This window comes from Bos taurus, chromosome 24, assembly GCF_002263795.3.
Source record: "Bos taurus isolate L1 Dominette 01449 registration number 42190680 breed Hereford chromosome 24, ARS-UCD2.0, whole genome shotgun sequence".
NCBI lineage: Eukaryota > Metazoa > Chordata > Mammalia > Artiodactyla > Bovidae > Bos > Bos taurus.
In genome coordinates this window covers 4,282,962-4,294,681 of record NC_037351.1, presented here as the reverse complement: position 1 = coordinate 4,294,681, position 11,720 = coordinate 4,282,962, and positions in this window count along the sequence as shown.

Genomic DNA, 11,720 nt, shown 5'->3' with positions numbered 1-11,720 from the left:
TCATGTGTTCAGTGTCGACCTGCAGTCCCTCTCCTGTGACTTTTCTGTCTATAGTGCTTCCCAGGTGGCTCAGTGGTAAAGAATCTGCCTGCCAATGCAGGAGCCGCAGGAGACACAGGTTCCATCCCTGAGTCAGGAAGATCTCCTGGAGGAGGAAATGGCAACCTACTCCAGTATCCCTGCCTGGGAAATCCCATGGACAGAGGAGCCTGGTGGGCTACAGTCTATGGATTTGCAAAGAGTCAGACATCTGTCTATACCCTTTGTTAATTTCTATCAAGTTTCTGGTCTTCAGCTTATTGCTTTGAAGGAGTTTAATATATTAAACATAATTAAAATATTTAAGTATATTTGCTTAAATATATTTACACATTTATATTCAATAAATACTTTAATATATTTATCAGTTACATGCTTCACAAACCTCTCACAATCTTTGATTTATCTTCTCATTTTTGCATGAATGGAAGTTTTGATTACAGACAATTGATTTAATCCTCATTTTCTCCTATGGCTTGTATTTTTTATGTTTTTCATTTAAAATCCATCCCTACACTGAGGTTAGATATTCTCTGATGTTTTCATTTCAAATTTGAAAGTTTGCTTATGTCATTGGTCTACTTAGGCTATATTTTTGTGCAGATTGTCTAATTTTAATTCTGATTTTTTGCAAATGGGTATCCTATAGTCCCAGTACCATTTATTGAATAGTCCATATTCCCCACCTGATTTATATGGTTACCTTGCCATTAACTTGTGTCCATTGTGTATTATTTTGCTTCTGTGTTCTCAATTTTGTGTGTTTATAAATCAAGGTTTTGCCCTTGAGCTACTTCCCACACTGTTTTTACTGTAGCTACAAAATAAATCTTCAAAGCATCTCCCGCTACCTGCTTCTTCAGACTTGTCTTCTCCATTCTTAAACTCACAGCTTTCCACATGGCTTTTTAATTAGCTTATAAAGTAAAACTTTTTTTCTTGCAATTAGATTTCAATGGTACTGAATTTATAGATTAACTTATTGAGAACTGACATTATTAAGAGTCAGTCTTTCCATGTATAAAAGTGATAACTCTCTATTTATTTACATTTCTATTGATGTCATTTGAGAGAGTTGTAAGATTTTTCCATAAAGGTCTTACATATCTTTGGTTGGGTGTTTTCCCCAAATACTATATAGTTTGTTTTTATTTGGGTGAATTTAGAGGGCAATTACAATAAAGCATTATTTAATTAAACTTTCTGATTGTTGGTTTTTAAAGGAATTAAATTGATTTTTACACATAGATATTTTTCCAGAAGCCTTAATGAAGTTTCTAATTTTAATAACTCCTCAGTGGGTTAGTGTGGGTTTTTGATGTAGAAAGTCATATCATTTACCAATAACAGTTTGTTTACTTCTTTCTGGTCCTTATTCATTGTTTCCCCCTTTTCCAGTCCTACTGGCATGCCTTGGACCTCCACCCAAAGCATTCACACAAAGTTCACAAATGAACAAAAGTAAAGCATTTAGTAATGGATGCTTAGATTATTAAAGAATGAGGACAAATAAGAATGTGATAACCTAAAAGTCAGGACGGTGGTTATCTTTAGGGAAAAGAGTGTTTTGATGGGAAAGGCCCTGAGGACTCAGGGGCTGTGGCAATATTGGGTGAAGGTCAGTCATGATTTTGAATTACAGTAATTGTCAATCTGTGCATTTTTCCTTCATGCAATTTCTATATGTGTGCTACAATTTACAATTTTAAAAATGTTTTTCATTGTTTAAGAATGAATTGGACAGCATTCTCTGTCTTCATATGCTCTAGAACATTCTGTTGACAGCTAGTGGTACTCTCTGGCCCTTAAATATAATGTAAAAAAGCAGATTTAAATAGTCTGAACTTTGCTGCTTTTTAAAAAAATACATGGGGTTTTGATTACTGATTGATTTTTTAATGATTACATTCTATTCACATGTTCCATTTCTTATTGAATGAACTTTTGCTATATTTTTCTAAACACTTCTTTTCTGTTGAACCAGATTAGTGCCTAATGTTCTCCTGTTTGTGCGTTTCTGCCATATTGGTGCTTCCGTCCACTTTCCCATTGCTGTTGTTCTCTGTACCTGCCCCTCTGACGGTGATTTTTATTTTCCTGTTTGTACTTTGTTGTGTACTTTTAAAAGTTCTTACCAAAAGTGTGTATTTCTTTTATAATCCATAACAATCTAAAAAGCCTATTTCAATTTGGGGAGGAAAAACAGTCAAACGTTTGAGAATTCTTTGATAATGTGAAAAAGCACCTCACCAAAAAAATCTCTCCCTAATGTACCAGACACCACTGAGCACGCCGCGCATATGAGCTCAGTTGATCTCGTGTGTTGAGCTGCAGAGAAATATCAGTGAAAACATCAAACTCATAGGTCAGCATTTAACTGCCAATTTCTTTGTCACGCCTCGCACACCCACAGGCTGTCAGGCTCACAATCTCTTCTTCATCTTCCGCACCGTCTGGTATTAATAGACGGTAGGACACTTGTGTGGTGACCGGAGTTGGGGTGCATCAGCTGTGAGGTTCCCAGGTGGTGAAAACAGGACTTACCGCAATGTCCCATAGGAAATTTCATCCCAATTACATACATCTTCCAGAGAACAGCTGTGGCTGAGGAATTTCACGAAAGCCACATTCCCCCAAAACGAAGCCATTAACTCCTCTGGACATCCATGGCCATAAAACATGCTGGGAGGGCAGATCTCCAGCACTCATTTGTTTCTAAAAATAACTTGCTTCATCCCATAACAAAGCACTGCTTTTCTAATGGATATTAGCGGTTTAATTGTTTGAGTCAAGCGGGGCGAGGATGGTAATTGCATTCACTTCTACAAATGCACTTGGACTGGACATTAGTTGACTGCTCTGTGAGGGATGACATCATCATGTATCTTGCCCTTGGCAAACTTTAAAGAAGACTGGAGGCTTCATCAGCTCCTCGTGCCCTGTCTGCGGGCTTTAGGAGGGCGCTGTCCCGGTCAGCATCCTCTTCTAGACACCACCCTCAAGGTCATTCTGAAGGTGAACCGCAGAGTTGGAACCAGGATACAACACCCTCCACGCCTGCGCCGAGGCCCAGATGGTTCCTGTGAACACTGCAGCCACAGCGCCATCACGATGCTCTCAACTTCCTAAAATGGGACGTTCTCAGCTGCCTTCTGCCTCCCTCGTCCACACGGCTGATGCCTCCCTCTCCAGTTCTCCTGGTTCTGTGGCTGAGGAGGAAGGAGAGAATGACGCGGCAGGCTCAGTGCCATCTGCAGCTGCGTGTTATATATATATCAGATTTCCGATCCCAAGGTGGGCATCACTGACTTCCTCCCATGGAACAACTTCGCTAAGATTCCAGTTCAGCAAGCGGAGAACAGAGCTAGGAGCCTGGCTTTCATTCCTGGGGAGTTTTTGACTCCCTCATTGAAAGCTGTCCGGGAACTCTCATTCGAACTCTGAGAATTTCAGCCTTATCTTTGAGTTAAATAGATGCGGAAAGGTAAAAACAGAGAAATTACTGTTGAATCATAGACAAATTTTATTCCAGGCTGAAGTGGAGTAAATGCTATAAAGAGACAGGTAAAAAGTTGCACCCGCTCTGTACTAAGTATCTGTTGTGTTGAATGGAACAACTTGGGCGAGGGGGCAGTTTGAACAGAAGCAGCTCTCTCTCTATCACAGCTGTGGCCTCTCCTGTGTTTCTCAGCACTGGACCCTATCGTCCCCCGGACTTTCTAAGGGCACACACCATTGGGTCCACTGGGATTCCTCCACTCACCACCGGGTGATCTGTCAGACTTTACACTGCAGGTGAATCCCTGGTGGCCTTGATCTACAGCTCAGAGCTCTCAGGAAATACTTTCCCAGAAAATTATTCAAGGTGGTGCTAGTGGTAAAGAACCCACTTGTCCATGCAGGAGACGTAGAGGTAAAGGTTTGATTCCTGGGTCGGGAGGATCCCTTGGAGAAGGGGATAGCAACCCACTCCAGTATTCTAGTCTGGAGAAGTCCATAGACAGAGGAGCCTGGTGGGCTACAGTCCATGAGGTCACAGAGAGTCAGACACAACTGAGCAGCTAACATTTCCACTTTCCCTCTGTATTCCGTCCAAGGATCCATACTCAAGTCCTGTCATGGGGCCAGGTTTCAGTCCCAAACAGAACATTCAGGGAATAAATTCCTCCATGGCCCAACCATCCACAGATTGGCGGGGGGACACGCCGCCCACAGAAGTAATGTTCCCTGTTGCGATTAGGTTTTAACATAAATCACAATGACGGAGATGCATGGTTACACTTCCTAATGTAACAACGCCCTTGGGGAATAAATGTGACGGTGACATAAATCCGTGAGATGACATCACGCTGCTCTCTGCCTCCGGAATGAAACGTTTAACCTTTTCCTAATAATACCAGTGTGGAAAGGTTTTCCATTTTTTGTTCTACCCTATGAAACAAAGTTTCACCAGCTGGCAACTTTTTCCTACAGAAAGCTTTGAGAATCTCTTTAAATAGTAGTTATAGGACTCCCCTGGTGGTCTAGTGGTTAAGAATTCGCCCGCCAATGAGGGGACACAGGTTTGATCTCTAGTCCGGGAAAATCCCACTTGCCACGGAGCACCTAAGCCCGTGTGCCCCAACGACCGCAGCCTCTGGCTCTAGAGCCTGTGCGCCACGAGGAGAAGTCGGCACTGCGCAAGCGCATAGTAGCCCCACCCTTCCGCGACTAGGGAAAGCTTGCCTGTAGCAACGAACACCCAGCGCATCCAAAAATAAGTAAAACAACAGTTGTTGTTTTTTTTAATTGTTAACGTAGTTATAAATGTACCATAATCATCTTCTCCTGCAAGAAAAGGGCGTGTCCAGCTGACGATCCGGCATCAGGCCGGCCTGTCGGGGCCTCATGAAGAGCACGTCGTGAACTGAAGCATCAGCTTCGCCACCAAGCTGCTATAGAAACAAACCTCTCTCACCGGACCGTTCGCTCCACTTAAGCAGAATGGAGATCATCGGGGCAAATGAGCAATTTAGCAGTGGAACCGTAGCCAACAGAATCTTATCACATAAAGGATCTCCTTCTGGGAAAATGGGTGGATGGCGTTTGTAAATCTAAGTGGTTCCAGATACCACTTAGTATCTTGTTCCATGACAACTGCAATTTCTTCCGCCCTAACCGGAGGCAAGAGGTCAATGTGCATTGGAAAAGCACAAGAACTAGGGGCTACAGACCTCCACTGGGGTGTAGGCTGTGTGTAGATAAAAGATCAAATAATTTTTATTGCAGGCTCCATAGTCCAGTGACATCAGAATTTAACGGCACGCTGCAGTGAAGAGGTACTCGACACATTAAATCAATACAGAATGTTTTCACCCCATCATTTTAACCCTGAGGGTGTTTAGACGCTATTCACCAATAAAAACATTTCCCTTAGAATTTAGCAACATTAAATGCCATTAAACCAGCATAATCCTTGATCAGCTTTCTAGAGCACGCAAGAAAACTGTGTGCATTTTTTCACTTTCATCAGGAGCAATCCCTTTCCATACATATTTCACTGCACAAATTTAATTTCCTGATTTTTTGAGTCCCTATCAAATTTAACAAATTAACATTTTTTTTTTTTTTGGCCACTAAGCATTTTCTTACAAGCTCATTATTTCTTCCAAGTCTAATGTTCTTATGTGAAGATTTAGCTACTATCAGTTGTATTTTGGGTTTTCTATTTCTACCAAGTCTGAATTTTCCTAATAACGTATGCAATCAAAACATCACTGCAGCTGAAATGGTCAAGTCCAGATATTCTGCTTTATTTATGCATACATTATATAAATAGACTTCCCTTTTTTCTCATGGGCATAATCATCCATGAGTGACTGAAATCCCCTTAGTAGCTCAGATTACTCCTCAGCTTTCTTTGATTGATGCATTGAGACCTGCCTTGGCTTCCCTGTAAAAGCCACCCCGGGAGGACCCAGCGGAAATCAAGCTGACTCTGGGCATCTCTAGAGGGGAGGGGACTATGGCCAATGAGTGACATTTCTCTTCTCTACAGGTACTCAGAGGCAGGCGTTGGCATGACACGGGGAGGGATGCTCAGCATGAGTTATCAGGAAAGGGACTACGTTCCCTTGACAATGAGGATCGTGTTTCTAAAAGAGTTCAAAAGGGTGCTTGAGTCCAGTGCCTGTCAGTGACCTCAACACACGGAAATACTGCCCAGGCTGTCTTTTGAAAATAGTGGTTGTCATTGTTGTTGTTTAGTCACTAAGTTGTGTCTGACCCTTTTGTGACCCCATGAACTGTAGCCGGCCAGGCTCCTCTGTCCATGGGATTCCCCAGGCAAGAATACTGGAGTGGGTTGCCATTCCCTTCTCCAGGGAATCTTCCCGACCCAGGGATCAAACCCGAGTCCCCTTCCTTGGCAGGTGGATTCTTTACCACTGAGCCACCAGGGAAGCCCCTCATACTGTCTCCCAGAGCTTTCTTATTTTGCTGTTCACATTTTCATCTACAGTCTAGCAGGGATGTGTTTCTGGGTGTGGTGTAGTGGGTCCACTTTTCTTTCCTCCAGACAGCCACCTAGTCATCCCAGCATCAGCCATTAAAGCCCACTCTTCTCCTCTGCTCTGAGCCACCTGTACCATCAAACTTGTCTCTGAGTTCTGTCTTCTGCTCCGTTTATCCGTTCTTGCCTTGCATCAAAGGGCAGCCTCATACCTCCTGGCTTTACACCAAGCCCTCCTCGTGGTAGAGCAGGCCCTGCCTCCCTGGCTTGTTCACAGTGACTGAGTTACTCTCAGTCTTTCCATTGGTATATACTGGTTTCACTGATTTAAGGCATCAGTTCAGTTCAGTTCATTCAGTTGTGTCCCACTCTTTGCGACCCCATGGACTGCAACATGCCAGGCTTCCCTGTCCATCACCAACTCCTGGAGTTTTCTCAAACTCATGTCCATTGAGTCAGTGATGCCATCCAACCATCTCCTCCTCTGTCGTCCCCTTCCCCTCCTGCCTCCAAACTTTCCCAGCATCAGGGTCTTTTCCAATGAGTCAGCTCTTCGCATCAGGTGGCCAAAGTACTGGAGCTTCAGCTTCAGCATCAGTCCTTCCAACATTCAGGACTCATCTCCTTTAGGATGGATTGGTTGGATCCCCTTGCAATCCAAGGGACTCTCAAGAGTCTTCTCCAACACCACAGTTCAAAGGCATCAATTCTTCAGCACTCAGCTTTCTTCAAGGTCCAACTCTCTATCCATACATGACCACTGGAAAAACCATAGCTTTGACTAGACAGACCTTTATTGGCAAAGTAACATCTCTGCTTTTTAATATGCTGTCTAGGTTGGTCATAACTTTTCTTCCACGGCATGAAATGGGTGTACAAAACTCTTTCCAATTTAAATGTCTGCTTCAGGAAAGGCATAACTCTTTTAAACAGCTGTATCCTTGGATTAGGCAGAAATGGCTTCATTATATGTATTTATTTACATGATGCTAACTACCTACCTGATGACATTTTCTCAGGTCTTACATGTCCCCAATGGTCCTTCTGCCTCCCAGAGCCACAGGACACGTGGTATAACATAGAACACATACACGGCACCAGTTAAGGCACCGGCTCCAGAAAGGGGCGAGTCACGGCTGTGTGTACCTGTGGGTATTTACCCTCTGAGCCTTGGCTCCTTACCGTATGAGGTCATCATAGTACCATCTGCCCCACAGGTTTATTAAAAAGCTACAAGTAAAGCTTGTTGCACAGTGCCTGGCACACAGTAAGCTCCCGCTCTTTAGTGAAAGTTTTTATTATTAATCGTGGTGAATGTCTCAGTTTCTCCCCAGGCAGCATTAAGTCAGGGAGCGAGCACAGGTGTTTCATCTTGAGTCCGCGGACGCTTTCCTGAAGCATACATTTATAATGAACGTATTTCGTACACCCATTTCACTGTGACATACCTCTATGTCAATCAGCAAACACGCACACATGCCCTCGAGGCAGGTGCCAGGGTAGTTCACTGTGTCCCCCTCCAGGGTGGAGAGAGAAGTCAGAGGGTACTCAGGCCAGCGGTCGGGGCTGAGGCCAGGCCAGTTGAGGAAGACTCTAAGATCTGACGTTTGGAGAGCAATTCCCAGTTTCTACACATTCTCGGAGCAGGCACGCATCCTTCGTGTCCTTTTCCAGAGCAGAGCATCGTGGTACCTGGACCTGAAACAGAGGATGTGTGAGCCTGAGGCCCTCGAGGCCTGGTCCTCACACTCCGCCGGAGGCAGGGCCCCTCTGTAGCCGCCCCGTTAGCCCATCGAGGCCCCAGACCAGCCCGCTCTTCTCCCGACCTCCAGGCTGTGGCAGATGTTCGGCTGAGCCACCTGGACGGCACCTCTGTGCTCACCACCATACCCCAACCATGTTCCTCTGGGCGTGCTCTTTCAGCCCCAGGGGTGTCCGCAGCCCAGGACATGCCTAGCAGGAGCTCACAGAAAATCCAGGTGTTATTCCTTGAAGCCCCAGGAGACCACAGACGACATCCTTTGCTGAAGCTGAATGATGTATTATTCCACAGGCGAAACGCACCCGGTGCGTAGGACCAACACGTGCCTGCAGTTTTTAAAGGCACATTTCTTTACAAACACTGGAAAAACACTTTGTAAACAGTGATCTTCCCATGTAAGCATTTTCTTTCTGCAGCAATTATAATCATTAGACTCATAGAGAGATGTTAATAAGAACAATAGACAACTATCAAGTCACTATAAAATCCATCTTGCCCAAGGTCAGTTGAAGAATTGATGCTTTCAAACTGGTGCCGGGGAAGACTCTTGAGAGTCCCTTGGACAGCAAGGACATCAAATCAGTCAGTCCTAAAGGAAATCAACTCTGAACATTCATTGGAAGGGCTGCTGCTGAAGCTCCAATACTTTGGCCACCTGATGTGAAGAGCTGACTCATTGGGAAAGACCCTGATGCTGGGAAAGATTGAAGGCAGGAGGAGAAAGGGACGAGAGAGGATGAGATGGTTGGATGGCATCACTGACTCAATGGACATGAGTTTGAGCAAACTCAGGGAGATGGTGATGGTCAAGGAAGCAGGCCTGGCGGGCTGCAGTCCACGGGGTCGAAAAGAGTCGGACACGACTTGAGTGACTAAACAAGGTCAGATCTCTGGTCTGATTTTGAATCGGACAAAATCTTACACATGGAGTACACTTGAAATAAAAGTATGTCCCTCTGACTGCACGCCCGTGGGAGGTACATTTCTCTGCATGTAACTCACGCTTGCTTCCTTTGCCAACTGCATAGTGAAGAGTTTGCACCTATTACTTTACTTGAATTGATTGAGCTCCATGAGCCCTGCTTCTTATTCCACTTTGTATTTAAAATATTCCAGCATAATAGATTCTCCTGCTTTACAGACAAAAAGACTTTCTCTCTGACAAGGCAGTATGATTAGTAAATGTTTTTTTTTTTCATGGCTGTTAATGTAATCTCAATGCATATAATACTAAGATGGGCCAGTCCCCAGTAGGGCTAAATTATTTACACCGGGCATTATCTGTGGACATTCACAATGTACAGAACTAATACAGGTTTGCATGTTAATCCTTGAGAAATCCACCGTCCCCCACGTCCATTTCTAGCCACGATGTAGCGTCCGGCGCGGCAGGCACCTGCAGTGGCAGGGAGGGGGCTCTGAGCAGCCCAGGTGGGGTGAAGAGGCTGCACTCGCAGGGGCAGGGGGCACAGGAGCCCTGGCAGAGTGAAAAGGGTTTCCTCCAGGCAGGGCACCCAGCCACAGCGCAGCAGACCAGCGGGGAGGAGGGGTGCCTGGCGAGGGGAGGGGGCGGAGGGGCCGGGGGGGCCATCAGGAGACTGGGTCCAGGTGTGGCCTTTCCTGGTTCCTCCACTGTGGACTCATCCTCTCCTCCAAGACTGTGAGTCCCTCGTTTCTCATCACTCTGTCACCCACAAACTCAGCACCGACGGATGAGTCTTGCTGTGATTTTGCCAAAGAGTGAAGGTGGAAACTGTTTTGAAAACTGAAATTGATAACCCTAGAGACTTGTGTGCAGGCTTGCAGACTGCAGCCTGGGGACGATTCGGCCTGCACCTGCTCAGGTGAATCAAGGCTCTGCAGAACGTGGGCCCCTCCCCTGCAGGCAGCCCGGAGCTGACTTCACGCTCGGCCGCACAGCCGAGTCGATGCAGCAGACACCATATGCTCCACAAATGCCGAAGCCAGCACTGAGCCCTTCACAGAGAGTCTGCCAGCCCACCGTAGAGAAAGACTGCACTTGCAAAGCAGCTATGGAATGTCTTATACGGAGCTAGAAAAGGAATCCATATACAGTATAAGCCTGGTCATCACCATCAAAAAAGATTAAACAGAAAGGGTTGAAAAGGAAAACCGAGACACTGTTACAGAAAGTAGAACCAAGGACTAAGAGACAGAAGGTGGAAAAGATAAGAAACTCAGAGGATCCACCCAGAAAGGATAACAGTAGATTAATAAAAGGAATGGAAAAATAGGATAGAGAAAATGACTGACATTTTTAATGCATAGCTGAAGTGCACAAATTCTTAGATTAAAATGACCCATAATGAAGGATAAAGACCTACTTCAAAACACATTATCTGGAGATTTCAAAACACCAAGCATAAATTTCAAAAGTTTCCAGAGAGAAGAGAAAAACTACAGACCAGACACAAAGCAAGATCCACCCAAATGGCATTAGATACTCACAGACAACCACAGGATAAATGCTCAAGAAAAGATGTCTTCAAAGCTCTAAGAGAAAATATTCCACCTCCTACAATTTGTCCCCAGTTAAACTATCAGATAGTTTTCAGAAATTCATGGACCTCAAATGCATCTCCCGTGGCACTTCCTTCGAGACCTACAGGAAAACCTGCGCCACTGAAGAGATGTGCAGCTGACCCCAGAACAACGTGGGTCTGAACTGGGTGGGTCCACAGACACTTGGGCTTTTTCCCACAGTTACTACTATTCCGCTGCTCGATCTGAGGTTGGGTGAACCAGCAGATTCTGAGGAAGCCCGGACAGGGAGGGCCAACTTCATACTATACTCCAATTTTCAACTACGTAGAGGGTCCACACAGGCGTTGTTCAAGGCTCAACTTTAAATCAAGAATGAAGACAAGATTCCATGGACAGGATGCACACAGGAGACTTCTCAGGATGAGGGCTGTCCAGGAGGGCTGGACAGAGAAGTTTAGATTGAAGCAAGCAGAGACAGAACTCAGGGGATAAGCCTAGTGGGAAGACACAGTAGAACTTAAGAGAGTTTTTGACATATTTAAGCCTGTACGGGTGGTGGAGGAGGTGGGATACACTGAAAAACTGGCCAACACATGCAACACTGGACAGACCTTTAAGGAAAACTTGAGGCTCATTGAAAACCCATGCAAGTCAACAAAAGAAGGCAATTACTAATCCAAGAAAAATAAAAGGCTGTAGAAGAGAGAAGCCTCACCAGGAGCAATATTACATAGTAACAAATCACAACAACGGATTTTATGTTGCAGGAATTATCTGGTATGATGCAAGAGGGGAGATGGCTGGTATAACAGAGATATTTTATGGACCGTAAATCAATAGATGCTAAAATCAACAAAGCCAGAATCAGCTACAGATCTTTACTTAGAAATATGGAGATAAACGAGAAGAGCTACCCTCAGCTAA